Source organism: Colius striatus, chromosome 15 (assembly GCF_028858725.1).
Source record: "Colius striatus isolate bColStr4 chromosome 15, bColStr4.1.hap1, whole genome shotgun sequence".
Classification (NCBI taxonomy): Eukaryota; Metazoa; Chordata; class Aves; order Coliiformes; family Coliidae; genus Colius; species Colius striatus.
In genome coordinates this window covers 17576767-17592359 of record NC_084773.1, presented here as the reverse complement: position 1 = coordinate 17592359, position 15593 = coordinate 17576767, and positions in this window count along the sequence as shown.

Here is a 15593-nt window from a genome sequence, read left to right as displayed (position 1 = left end):
GAGGCCAATTGACACCAGGTTAAATAGATTTCCTAATCAGGATTGCAAACTCTTTGATAATGCAAGTGCCCTAAACTTGTGCTATTTATTAAGAAAAAAAAAAAGTCTTTCTAGTAAGAGAGGGAAAGGGGAATTCAATGACAGAGATTGCTCAATGACAGGAAAAAACACATTTACTGAAGTTTGCAGCTATGCTTTTCCCTGCACTTTATTTTTCCCAGGGAGTCAAAAATTGTTCAACCTTTTAAATTTATTTTCATTTATTAACATCAAGATGTTCCAACTCAAAGCAGAATCCCATTACATGGGGTGCAGCACAGGCACACAGTCCTGTCCCTAGAATGGTATGTTTGAAGAGAAAGGGAAGGAAGAAGTTTGCTCATTTTTCAGTGAGGAGAGACTGAGACCAGGACCTGCAGGTGGGTTCCTGAACCCCAGAAGGGAAATCTAATTCTTCAGCGACCTACTCATGCTTCTGGTCTGGTACTTCCAAGCAAAATGCAAACCAAAACTCAGCCCTTTGAGTATCCAGCAGCCTAAACCCACCCTACACAAAGACCTAAGGAGGGAGAGGTTTCACAATGTCCCTTTAAATTTAAACAGCTTTATAGTTAAACAGTTTTTGGCCAAGATGTTAGAAAGCTCTGACCCTGCTCCTGGTTTGGGAGGACAGAAGCCTACATCACTGAGTCACAGTGAGCTACCAAGCAGGGCTCATTTGCCATTCTTCATCTTGTGGTTATGATGTTGCTCACAATTAGATCTCTGTATTTTTTTGCAAGTAGAGGGATGGGGGCAGGCAGAGGGCAGAAGTGCCTTTTCACTAAGTGCCAACGGCCCTGTGGTTAGGAAGTCAAGCAGCTACCACTTGACCATGGGTGCTAAAGCCAAGGCTAACAAAAAAAGGCCATATTCTACTGTGTCGAAGGAAAAAAACAGGCAGCATGGTGTTATGAAATAACTGAGGCAGAAAAAGCAGCATAAAGAGTCTGAAAGACATGAATGCCTGAGGAAATGCAGATTTTGGGGAATCTGTGAGTAAACAGGCATATGACTGACTGAGCCAAAATATATACAGGATTTCACAATATTTAAATCATGTATCTTTGTGTTCTTAAAAATAAATTAAAACTATACCAAGGCTTACACATGGGGAACTGATGCATGCTGGGTGCTACTAAATCTGTAGCAATGGCCTCATCCTGCAGCCCCCAGAAAAGCTCAACCACTGACACCAGCAGGAGCAAAGGCAAGCCAGTTGTGAGTGGTTTTAAACTCCCACATGAAGAGTCCTGAGATTCATGCAACAGAATGTGTTATGTATTGTGGACCCTGTGCTCTCTTTTTAAGATGGCTGTTAACTTGCAAAAGTTACTGTGGCAAAGGAGTGGAAAAACGATTTGATCATATGCAGTGATATTGCTCAGAGCAACAGGGAAAGACATTTGAAAAAGTGGCTTGCAGTCATTTATATACCTCTTTCCACATGTTAACCATTTTTACTTTCAATAACCATGCATCAGTGCTCTTGCTGCATTACCTTATAACTCCTTTTCTTCTTTATGGTCCTTTGTGGACACATTTTCACCTGCTTAAATCTCTGCATATCTACTAGGAAAAAAAAAGCAAGACACACGTAGGTAGTCTGTCCTAAGTTGTAAGTGTATTAGGGACATACACGTCACCCCAACCCTCAAAGGCAGCTTTATTGGCTCCTGCTAGAGACACACTGGGACTTGCTAGAAGTGCACCAGTCAGAATATGGGAAGGTTGCTAGGACTGGCACTCCTCTCTCATCCAGGTCATTTGTTACTCAGAGTGTGTTGATCTTATTAAAAGAACTATTCTTTCCTGGATGTCTGTTTGCTGCTATGCTACTTTTCCCTAAAGAGATGCTTTACATCTTTGTCTTGTTGGAGCTTTGGAACTGAAACCCTGGACTTAGAAGCCTGGCAATAACTGTATAAAGCAACTTCTGAAATTTTACCTGAATAAGTTTGGCCAATTAGATTGGGGGCAATGTTGTCATAAATCATGAATTTGCAAATAGAAATCAGACAGCTATCAGAATTTTCTCTCCCTTCCTAATTTAGAACCATTCACTCCTCTCTCTGTCATCTCCTGGAGATCTAGCTTCAACTCATCTTGCTCTTCCATGACATAGTTACAGAGATGTCTGCAAAACCTCTCAGCCTCTGAGTCACCTAATCTTACTCTTGCTGATTTAGAAGAGATTTTGAATCTTTCCTGAAAGATATTTTCAGAAAGATGCTGGCTCTTCTTTAGACACCTCTGATCACTATGTGTTCAGGAGGGTTCAGCATCCAGACTCTTTGGGAGTCTGGCTAGAATTGCCACACCTGGAGATGCTGGCCTCCACTCTCATGCCAATCTCTACTCCAGCTTTAGACCTGGAAAAGAAAATTCAATCTGGACCTATTTCAGATGTAAAGGCAGCTCTTGTAAGACTCTGAGCTGCCTCAAAGCTCCCTGGTACATAGATCTTCCACAAGGTACTTCTGCGTTTACAGATACTCCATAGCAAACAGCATGTTCCTCTGTGGTGGTATTAGTCACATTCTCACATTATGTAGAAACATTGCTTCAGATTTCAGGAGGATTTGGGGAAACACTGCAACAAGAGACTGGACTCCATCATTTCCTGTATCCTTGCTGAAACAATCCTTTCAAGTAGGTGACGCACCTACAAGCAGTCCAGTAAGGAGAGCTGAGATCTATGGAGATGTGGTTGAAACTTGGGTGAAGCATCTACACAGGAGCCAGAATTTCCCCTTTTGCCTACATCCTTAACAACTGCCTTTGGTAGCAGATTTTCCTGAAGGGAGGGGCTGAAAAAGCATATGAGTGGCTGTGCAGCAAATGGCTTTATCAGTGATTTCATTTGCAGTCTAGAAATACCAAAAGGCTTCACAATTCAAATTGCTAACACACAATCTTAGGCCTAGGGATCTTACCACTTAGAATTGAAAGTATATGGAAAACAAATGGAATGAATGAGATGCTTAGGGGGAAGATGTACAGAATAAATTAAAATTAATCCATCATACTTTAGGACACTAAGCTCTAGCTACGGTTCATCTCTTTCCCAGCTATTGATCAGATTGTAACTCACTAGTTCTTCATGAAGGAGACAAGACCATTACATTACTATGTATGTTTGAGAAATCAAAATATCACCAGCATATGAAGTAGTTGGATTTCCAGTTATGAAACATGCATTTGACTCTTGAGAATGCTGGAGGCTGAATAAAGGTTAAAAACTCAGAAATAATATTGTTCCTGCAACTTTTGCAAAAATCTTTCAGAGATGAATTTAGCAATATGTGGCTTTTAATGGTGTTACATTAAACAGCAGGATTTCCATATGGCGTGAATCTGCTGAATTGTATCGAAGATGGGGATTTTGTTCCAAATTTCTATGGCATTCTGTGATTGTGTCATTAGATACCCGCAAGCCTCTGCTACAATGCAGAGTACAGAATGTGCCAAGTAAAACAATCTTGAGTGTGCCTTCCAAGGGAAAATACTGAGACTAACGTTTAAAATTTCCTAGCCCCATTTTCTCTGAGATGCAGCGAGTTCTTTCTGGTAGAAAGGGGTTAAATGGAAATGTGTCATTTTCATAATAATAACATGGTTTATATTGAAATTTGTTCTCCTCGTCTTTTCTTTTCAGTATAAGTGTTGGTGTGTATGAGTGATATAAGGATAAGTTTGTGAGGGCAATTACCCATTATTGTTGAGTAGCTGAGTAGTCCCCTGAGCAAACTCATGCATAATTTGTTTGTTCATAAGATACCGTAGAGCTGAGGCTGCAGTATCTTCTATGCCCCAGCTTATGGGAAAATGGAAGCTTTTTCCCACTACTCTGCATTTCTTACCCTATTGTTTGAACTCTCATCATCCGTCCTGCCCCTCTATTATGGGCACCTTCCCTGAATAGGCATCGCATATCAAGCGGGTTAAGGTCAGAAATACATCACACAAAAGGGGAAACAGTGAATTCGTTTTACAAGATTCATTATGATAATCATGTCCAAATACATTATTAGAAGCATTAAAGAAATCCTTTTCTAATTTATTTTTGGGCCTTTTACTATCTGCACATCCTTGTTATCTAAGAGAAGCAGTGTGGTCTGCACAGTTGAGGTTACAAACGTGCAGTGGTCTTGGGATAGACAGGAATGGTTTGAGACACAACTTCCATGTTAAATAATTTTCCACTTTTTAAAAAACTCTAATCTTTTTTTTACACAGTTTTCTCCTCCTACAGCTCTCTCTTCCCTTATCTGTAAGAGGACTTGCCCCTTTTCCTCAGGTAGTAGCATCCCTATTACCTCTTTACGCTCACTAGAGCAGTGATTTCTTGCTTTACTGATCAGCTCTTCTGTAGCCTCACCCTGGAGAAGCCCCACAATTTAAATGTTGCTGTCTGCAGCCTTTCTTCTCTAAAGAGCTGCACACATTTAACATCACGCTGCATGGGCAATCTATTTTGTTATTAAAATTACTGTAATAGGAGTGTGAGCATTTCAAAATGATTCATGTGCACTAAGACAACTGCATATGCCTTGATTTGTAAGGGTTTGACACACACTTTTTTTTGTCTTTTAAGCCAGGGCAGTTCTATCTTATACCACAAGGAGGGAGGCAGAATGATAAACAAGGTATCTGTATCAAGACATCATTCCTTACAAGAGTTAATATTTACTGTTACCCATAAGACACTTAATTTTTTTTGCACAGGGGTTCACAGATTTATCAGTAGCAGCTCAGAAGTTGGAGGCAGCACCAGAAGCAGTAAGGAGGACACATGGAACCTTTGTACCTCTTTGGTATGGCTGTCATGCTGTGTTTTAGACCCTTTAGTTTTAGGATACTGTCTTTTAGATGATTTCCATCAACACTGTTAACCAATTACATAAAAGAAACTTCCATACATCTGTAACTGATTTTGGGTAAGATTTTCACAAGAGATCAGGTTTAGAAAACCTGCAGAAAGGCTATCCCTAGTTTTATTCTTCCATAGGAGCATTACTAGCCCAAGACAGAACATTAGACAATCCCAGCATTACTTTTTCATATTTGCACAAAGCATTATTGACAAATTACTTCTTTCTGAAAGTAATGGCACAAATAGGAGGATGAGGCATTATTTGATACTCAGATGTCAAAAGTATATATATTTTAAAATAATTTAATAATACAACTGTTTGGGAAAGACCCTTCTTTCTTGCTTAGGTACTTTGCATATATATCTCTCCTGATAATAAAGTAGGTAAGAACTTAGTTGCAGCATGATCAAAAGAATAGCTCTAACATAATTTACATCAAGTTTGGAAGAAATACTAGACCAATATGTGTATCCATCCCTCCGTAGCTCTCCTTAGGGAACTCCAGCATAAGGCATTTGTCAAATCAGCCCCCAAACTCACTCATATCTGAACAGAATGAGCTGAAGATTCAGCAAAACTGCATCCAAGAAAGAAAAAATATGAAGTGCTTGTATTCATTTATCAGCCTCTGCTTTTAATGTGAGATGCCCTAACAATCTTCCTACTAGCTCCACAGAAATTAAGTATTCTGAGAAGTTCCAAAATGGGACTCAGACTAACTTTTTCATGTTGAAGTTTCAGAGTAAATACATTAGGGTTCTAGGCTGATTTAAATGACAAAGCCAGTTATTAATTTTGATACAAGTTTTGGATGAGTTGTTCAAGACTTTATGACACCTTCCTTCACACATGGAACTCTGCCACCAGTGCTTTTATCTCCTCTTTTGCTCTGGCTGATGTTATTAGTATCAGAAGTGGTGTTTGGATGGAAAGAGGAAATGGACTTATAGATAATTTCGTAAAAGGTGGGGCCATTAATCGTGTCAGAGGAATATTTGGATCCTAAGGAAGTAGATACTCTCAGGCTGGGAGCTGTCAGTTATAGATGGACCTGAGCAGTCTCTAGAGTCAGTGCTGTCACCACAAAGCCCTCAGGTACAAGGTGAAGGCACAGTCTTTGTGGAAAGGATAAAAAAACCCTATCCTGGGAATCCATAGCTCACTCAGAAATGATGTGTACTCTTTTATTCCTATGCTGGAGAAAACTCTTTCACTACCATGAACAGGGAGGGAACTGTTGAAGAAAACAGCAGATTTTAGAACCTGATATGTTTATAGAAGGGTATTAGTGGTAACATTATCTCCTGGGGTCAGAAGAGCCTGTCTGTGGCCCAAGAGGAACTAGTTTACTTGTGAAGAACTGCCTCTCTTCTAGGTCTGCTTCCCCAGCTGATGAAATGCATTGGTTGTTTATACCAAGGCAACTTGTGCCAAAAACTGAGATCTATTGAGATTATAAGCAAAGAACAGGGAAGTGGTGAGACAAATGGGCCTTAAATGGAGAGTCAAATACCGACGAAATGGACACTTTTTCCCAGCATCTCTTAGTGACCCCAAAAATGATTCTGGGAAGGGTGTGATGTGTTTGAGTGAGACTGAAAGAGCTGTGCTGCACTTTGCATTTCCTGTGTCCATGACTCTCTAGGACTTTGTGTTAACTCACAACAGACAAAGTTTTGTGGCAGTAAAAATAAACCCCAAGCTGTATGGGACCTTCCCTGCTCCCATTCACTGTCTTGTCATCTTCTCTTTTCACTTTCACAGAGCTTTAACTTAAAATGCCTGAAAACAGATATGATACTAACTACAATGGTCCTACAGTCTCTATAGTGGATTTTTTTTCCTACCTGGATCACAACATATGATCTTTGTCTCTTTTACAGATGGGGAAATTAGAACTATTTAACCAGATCACTCATCATGCAAATGGCAGAAGGAAATGGCCCTCTACTTTCAAAGTACTTAACTGTTAATTTGTACTTGCAATACCACATCTTAGATCCAAATCATTATCAATTACCTGAATTTTTAGTACATTGGAGAATATTTATCACCATGAATCCAAAACAGTGACAGGAACACCAAAAGATGTACCAGGAAGACTTGCTATTGTAGAAAACTAGGTATTTCTGTGCTATGGCTGTGTGGGCTAAACAACAACAGGAACACCCTGATGTCTAAGAGAGTGTATCTGAAAACTTCAAAGTAATTCTTGATGTCCAAGACAGTACTGTTCCTCAGCAAGAACTCATAAGAGCTGAGAGGACACTGGGGAATCACTTGGAAAATATGACTTGCAGTTAAGCCCTTGATCAATCAGTATAGTGAAAGGAGCAGTATCACTCTTCGGAAGTTAATTAGACACTAAGAGTAATACTCTAGAAAGCTTTGAGAGCAGATTGTGTAAAGACAGATCCCCATATAAATCATTACTATACCTCAACTCTGAATTTCCATTAAATATTAAAGCTTTCTAGGCAAGCTAAGCAGATATTCTAAAATGCATATTTCAGAAATTTCCACATGTTAAAAATTAAGTACTGTCAAACAAGCTGGGTCAGGCAATGAGAGCCTTGAGGGCCTCACTGCAGTGTACTCATGTCACTCATCGTCATCTCCAAGGGCGGCGTCAGGCTCCCTGGTGATGCACAGTGCAGCCCTGGATCCCTCCAGCTCACTCCCTGCATGTCACTGCCCTACCCAGCCAGCTTGGGTTTCTTTTCCATGTATTTAGGACATACCTGTTGATACAGGTGTATCTGAGGATGTTCCAAACTGCTCCTGAGTTCTTCAGTGCACATTGTGCCAGCAGGCTTTTAGATCATGACATGGACTAAAAGAAATAGAGACGTGAAATAAAGGACTGGGCACAGAAGGGCTATGAAGAGCAGCTTGCATGAGGAGCCCAAGGCCTGACTGGGTGATAGGAATGTATTTCATCCCCTCCATTCTTCAGCTTTGCCTATGATGTTTTGCTTGGGTTTGTGATCAGACATGGAAAGAAACAGATCTGGACTGAAGATGTAATTTGAACAAACCCTTCTGACATTCTCAGATGTTGAGACAAGTCAGACTTCTCTGACCCTTGGCCTTGTTTTGGAGTTTAATTAGAAACAGAAGTCTACTAAAGTGCTCTCATTTGGGGTAACTGCATTAAGCCCCCTCTAAGACCAACTTCCCAAGAAAGTACTAGGAGCAGGGGGCTTGTTGCTGTATTTAATTGCATTAATTAAATAATTAAATTAATTATTTACAGACAAGACTAAGAAAAGTGCAGCTGAAAATTTTCTGAAATAGATTTACATCAAAGGTAGATATTTCTAATATTTCTACAGTAAAACAAAAGAAACAACTGAAGGGATCTTATTTAGTCATTGCAATAACGTAGGTAGATAATCCTCCATCCTGTTCTGTGGGGCATTTTTTCCTTACATTGAATACAAGAGTTGTTAACTTTATTTGTGAATTACATTGAGTCTTGTCCTTTTGTTGGAACAGACAGAACAGGAAAAGATGAGCAATGAAAATGTTCAAAGCAATTGGAGGGAATAGCAGACTAGATTTGCATGCAATGCTTTCAATGTGATGAAGTGTACCCAAATAAAGTGTCTCAGTTCTCGATTATTCAAATCAAGATGCTGCAATACTTTTGGACACTCAAGGCTTTGGGTTGTTTATTTATTCATTTTCTTTCTTTACTGCCTTTGTCCCCTGAGAAACCTAACAACTGAAATATAGCAACAGTGCAGAATATTTATCGGAGAAAACAAGCGCTTAACAGGATTGCAAAATTCCAGGTTCTTGAGAAGAAAAAGCAATAGGCATTAAAACAAAACCTGCTGATACTGTACTACTTTAGTGTTACAGATAAAAGAGACATCTTTTGCTTTCAAGAAGGAACCTACACATGGTTGGATAAGAGTATTAGACTGCTTTTCACCCAAGCTGCTCAGCAAAAGGAAGATCTTTGCAAAAATCCTCAAATCCTATTTTTCCACCTAGACACTATTTGGGAATACAGTCACTGCTGGATTAACTAGCAGCTAATGACTATTTAGATAGAAAACCAGTCGAGAAAATAGAACAGTGGTGAGTGTTTTTAAGCACTTTAGGCAATGATAGACAGAGTTTTCAAATGCAATTTAGACAAGGATAGATGATGCTTTGCAACTAAACCAAGATAATTCTTAAGAGATGATCCCTCTCTAGAAGTTAATGAACACCTGTCCAGTCAGAGAGATGCTGCCTGATGCGAGAACCACAGCTACAGACACCCATAGAGCCATGGGTGCAGAGACTGGGCTGCCTGGGTAACCCTTGGAAGGCTGAAGTATTTTCTTAAAAGAGTGGATGGTGTTCATGCTGGGATCTCATAGACAAACAGTTCTGCTCAAGCAAGATTTTGCCCACATTTGACAGATTTTTCAGAATGGTCACATACCTCCTGCTCCTTGCATTTTCAGCAAGGCATGTGCAATGTTTTAAAGCCACCCTGAAACCCTGTGCCCAGGCTTTCAACAGTAGGTCAAGCTGTCTTGCACAAATTGTTGTCTAAATCCAATATGTGGCCTCAACTAAAACTTAGTTGCTTCGACTGTGCAATCACCTAGTACGTTAATGAATGAGGGAATAGAAAAAAGGTTGCCTGAGCAACCTCAGTTCTGGTATTGCTTAATATCAGAGTTCTTGGCTGAGAAATCTGAACAATTCTTTTTCAATACCAAGCAGATTTCTTGGACATATCTAGAGACCACACTACCTTCACACTCTACAAGGAGAATACAAATATACATCACTCACTTCCACTACTTCAGCAAACTTGGAAAGGATCATCCCAGCTTAGAATCTGAGGTTGTCCACAGAACAAAGCAGCACATCCTAAGTTCTGACTGAGCTTGCAGCAGGGCAAGCTGTTCCCCAGAAGAGCTCCAAAGCACATTTTTTTGTTCTGCTCTTGCTCTTCCCTGACTCATGTCTCACCATGAGCTAATCAAACCTCATAGAGCAGAGAAGGTCTGGCCCATGAGATGAGAGTTGAAAATCCAGGGGAAATTTTAGTCTCGTTTGTATCACTTGCATACTGTTAGGACTGATGGCAATATATTGTCTATGTTCAGGTCTAGGATTGATTGCAGATATAATTTTGCTCTATTCTCATCTGCATGCTTTCTATATATAGCACTGTAATTTTTTTCTTCCCTTCTGGCAACTTTGACAGATTCTTTTCAAGCTCAGGATGGAAAGAAATGCCATCTTCAAAACAAAACAGGGAAAAAACGCCTAGTTCAAATTAAAATATGAATCTGATATTATTTCACCTGTGACACACCTTCCCCACTCTCCTCCAGCCTGCTACATACTTGAAAGAATTTGATACTTAAAAATATAAAGAATACCTACAAATGACTTTAAACTCCATGATCGTTTTTGAAGAACCACGCTACACTGAATCAGACAATTCTCCTCTTTTATCTACACTCCAGAGAACTGCACCTTTTTTTTTTTTCCTGAAATTCTACAGCATTTGAAAAGAAATGGTCCCAGTTTAGAGTGAGAATGCTCCAAACAGTTCTTGTGGTTTTCCATTAATTTTTGGTTGTACTGGTATTCGGTTCCAATTAGTCTCAGTTAGTGCTTCAAAGCTCTCTCTTATCTGCAGATAACATCAAAGATGAGAGCTTTGTGTTTTAAATTTGGTTTGTAGTCATTTTAAAGATATAAAGGCATCATTTGTGAATAGCTGATCAAATAGCATAAATAGTTCTTTGTTTTGGTTCCAAAGAGGCCAGAATACAACTCCTTTTTCAGAAGTTCAGCTTCGTTTAGACATCAGCCTTTATTTTCAGGGTGTTGAACTGCTAGAGCTCACATTGACTTTAGTTGCAGTTATGTGTACTCAGGCTTGAAACATACTTCCTCTTTCCACAAAAAACTTTGAGACTTCACAACTTGTCTCATTTTACTAGTCCACATCACAGACCCATACAAAACATATCGAAGAATTAGCAAGAAAAAAATCCCAGCTAACTTCCATAACCACCAATCTGTTGGCTTCTTCAGAACAACTTCATTGTCTCTCCTGTTAGACTTACTTCACTCCAGGTGGAATCTAACCTAATAATTCAGAAGGAGCTTGACCTGAAGTTTCTTTTACCCTACCCAAGAGTTCACAAAGCTGCTGTTTTCTCTCTGCTGCTGTCTTCTCTCCAGCCTGATAAGATTTTAAACAATGCCAGACGAACTTAGCAAGAGAAAAAGAAAGTAATTTCAGTAATGGTTAGCTGAGAAACAGTAGTGTTGATATAAGTTCCCTTGACTTCTTCCTGAAATAGGGTAGATGTCTAAGTATCTCTTTCTTATAAGAGTAATTTGTACAAAATCCCTCCTCCTCAGCACCTCTGAGAAAACAACCACATTTCAACCACTGTTGGGAAGCAGTTTATTTAGAAGCACAAAGGAAAAACACTTAAGTCAGTGCTCTCTCTGTTTAAAAAGCACAGTGCTTTCACTGACATCTTATCTGAGATAGTGCTGTTTAGGGAGGTGCTGTCAAGCTTTGCCAGTTAGCAAAGGAGTCCATAAGTGTTCAGATGCCACTTCATTAAAAAATGCTTGCCACTGGCTTTTTACACATGATGGAAGACATGTAGCAAATCACTGTTGTGCCTACCTGGCTTGCAAATAACTTTAACAACAGTGTGATCTGGCTGTCAGCAGCCCCAGTAAGCACTCTGCACCTGCTGAAAATAATGAAGGATTTTTCTCTGTGGCCCTACATATGTACTTAGGCACGCAGATCTGTCATATTGATACACAAGAAGCTGCCTCTGTAGTTTATCAAACCACGAAGAGACAAAGATTAAGGGTGTTTGTGGATTCCTGTAAACGAACAAACTGTGGAGGCACATACGTCATCCGTAAAAGTGCAGGTTGGGAAACAGCTTCGTTTCTGACCTAGTCCAAATGCCTCTAATTAGAGGCAAGTGATTTCCACAGGAACTCTGCAAACATCCAGCAGCCAAACCACAACAGATCTGTTCAGGGCTAACAAGCAGTGTAGAGGACAAGATAAGAGTTCAAAAAGGTCTTCACAAACCAGGGAAATAGTACAGAGAAGACTGGGGTAAAGTTCAGGAAGTACATCTGTGCAATCCAGAGCTTCAGCAGGAATAATCAGTCCCATAAAAATAAAACTGGTTACATTGCTACACTGCACAACTGAACCTGAAGAACAGGATGGATTATAAACCAAACTCAAGTCATCAACTTCATGCTGTTATGAGAAAGATAAACATCATACTGGGATGTATAAACAGGAAAAAAGTTTGTAAGACATGACAGCAACCTCACTGCTCTGTCCTGTGTGGGCAATGTCTTAGGAGAAATGTGACTGCTTTTGGATACTATATTAGCAGAAAGGTGAAGTTCCAACAGAGATCATAAAATTGATCATAGGATAATGAATGTGTGTTGAATTGTAAGAGCTGAAATAAGCTGAAGGAGCATGCAATAACATTCTTTTATCTGCTGAAAGGATTGTCACCAAGGGGATGCAAACTGGTTTGGACAAGCAGAAGAGGAAGGAAAAGAGGTAATGAATCAAATCTACAGCAATGAAAGAGTTAGGTGAGATATCAATAAAAGTTTTTGTTATGGGGATAGAAAAGCACTGGAGTAGGCTGCTTGGAAAGGGCATATACCTGGATATCTTCGTGGGACTCCAAGAACAGGTTGCCTGAGTATACTCAGAGGCTATATACCATTTTTGTTAAAAGCTCTTTCCACCCAAACAGCAAGGGAATGCAGAAGTATGCATAAAGACAACAAACAGAGAGGTAATGGAGAATTTGGCCCAGGATGGATGAAACATGAAACAGCATGGGAGGATTTTCTGCTTGAAGCCAGGATATACCAAGGCAAACATTCTTTCTGCCTTCTGCATCCCAACATCACATTATGATCCTCTCAACTTCATTTCACACTTACTCTTCATCCTCCTCTCCTAATAGTGTCCCCAACATCAATTTTTTAGTGCAGACATCATGTAACCTCCTTCATGCCCTCTTGTAAGGTCAAGAATATACTACATCTCTCTCTACTGCTCAGGGGAAACATTGAGCACAAACCAGTAAGATTATTAGGGCTCTCTATGCTAACTCAGCTTTGCAATCCTTTTCAAGGTTTATTCCATCCTACAGTCTAAGCCTATTCCAAACAGTCACCAATCTACACTGCCACTGAGTACAAGAGTGAAATAAAGTCCCATGTCTCCCCTTGCAGGACACAGTTGTTGAAAAATTAACCAGTGTCTACAAGGCAGAGTGATGGGGAGTAAAATCCTACTGTCTTTGTACTACTCAGAGCCTCTGCAGAATATAGATCATTTGTCAGTGCCAGTTTGAGGTAGTCTCTATAAACAGGCTGCTTTGCATTTGAAGCACTCACAGGACATGATAGTTGGGCTAAAAAACCATGCATTTTACATGTAATCACCAGGATAATTTGGCTGTATATCGTGTTCTCACAACTTAATATTCTACCTACAGATGCATGATCAAGAAGAGATTCCTTAACTTTGACAGGGCACATCACATTATACTCACTTTATTATTGGAAATGATCACCCCAGGGTGCAAAAGGGAGCAAAGACATGGTTTTATCATACTTTTTAGGGAAAAAAATCCACACATTTAGTGCAGTGTGGGATATTCCAAAGCTACAGAGCGCCACTTGCCAGTGCACAAGGGGCTAAATTTTACCTGCATTGTGCAAGAAAGAAATGACTGCTTAATCCAATGCTGTGCAAAATGAACACTTTAAAAAAAAACAATTCTAGGCACACACTTCATATCCTCAAGTAGAAAGTCACTTTAAGTAGTGAAATATAACGTTGTAACTGCTGTACCCATGGATGTAACCAAAAAGTCTCCTGGCTTCAGCTACACTTACTCTCAGATTCATGACAGGATCCAACTCTGGACTCCTGACCTAACATTACCTACATATGGAAACCTTGACATTTTTGATGCTTCCTAAGACCAACAGTATTTTTCCCTTTGATTTGATGGTTATTGCAGCCTATTAAAGTTTCCTATTCTCCAACTCTGCAAAAGACTTGAATGCACTCCCAGTTGAGCAGACCAGAAAGATATACCCTGGAATCTCAACAAGCACTTGATACAGTACATTTATCTGGCAGCTGATTGATATCACATCTATTTTGGCACTATTACTTTTTTTTTTTTTAATCCTCCATATAAATGCCCTGTTTCACAATCTGGAAGGAAAAGGAACAAGTGATGGCCCATAGCTATTTAATAGCTATAAAATAAACCTTATAAAATAAAAGTGAAATGAATTATCAAACCATAAACTAAAGTTCGGTGTTTAAAATGGGCCACAGCTTTAAAAATTCAATTACAGCTTTAATAGAAACAAGTTTACTCAATATTTTAATGACCTTCTCTCATAATGCTCTTTCCCCTCCTTTGCAAAGTCTGGCATTACTGAGGATGCATGGCAAACCTGCCTTTCCTCTAACTACTTTAAGATTGATTAGGAACCAGAAGTATTGATGCATTTATCCAAAATAACTTAATTAAATGAGGCAAAAAAAATAGCATAGAGAAACGTCTCAGTAGAAAACTGGAGTTGATCGAGATTAAAAAAGGTTACATTTAATGTTTCTGGATTGAAAACATTAGGACCACTAATTGAATAACAGCAAAGGAGAATAATCCTAATAGAAAAGTCATTCAATGTTTTCAGAACTCTCTGGTGGGATATTTCCCTGGGCTTCAGGCTAAGTATCATTCCCAGATTTGCAGGCAACCAACAAACAGAGGGGTCCTACAGGGCATCTCAGCTCAGAGGAGCGGAGGAAGAGATCATCTCAGAGTAGTAATGTGCATGATCTTTGTTGAAGCACTGATACAAAGTCAGGTTTGTCTCTGCTTGATTTTGTCAAACTGGTATTGTTGAGTTTTGGGGGATACATTCAGCAGTGGGCTGCCAGCACTGATGATTTCTTGTGCTCCTGGAGGCTGAGTCTAGACTCAGTCCTAGCTCCTGCTGGTATCGAGGAGAGCTTAAGTGGAAAAAAAATCTCCTTAAGGACAAAACTTCAGGGACGTTACTTCAAGCAAGAGCAGCTTTTAGGGCTGTGTTTTTGGAGGGACTTTTCTTGTCTGTTTTGCTTTATTTGGGATGCATTTGGATTTTCACACAATCTCTGGAAAAACAGGGAGGGGATGCTGAATTTTTTTCTCTCTGGTTTGATTTGGAAATGACCCATATCTCCATTTTAAACAGTGCTGCTGAAAAGTATAGTAGCATCAGGTCCAAGTTGCAATCAGATAGGTCTAGACTGATCTGTGTGGAGCCCAACTGATTTTATTAGGACCCACCAGGAGCTGTCTAACCCACCCTGACAAATCCAGATGAAAAATCAGTACCACCGAGACATTTAAAGCATTGCAGGTGCAACAATATGGAAAAAATAGGTAAGTGTTGCTGGGAGAAAGGAGGAAACTGCAATTGAAAATACATGTTTCTCAAAGCTGCATCCAAGGGAAATGGAACAAAGATCTTAAAATATTACCCCTAAATGTTTCCCCCCTGTGGTTGCAATTATTCCCAAAGTACCCTGCTTAAAATAGGTTTTCAAACCATGCAAGA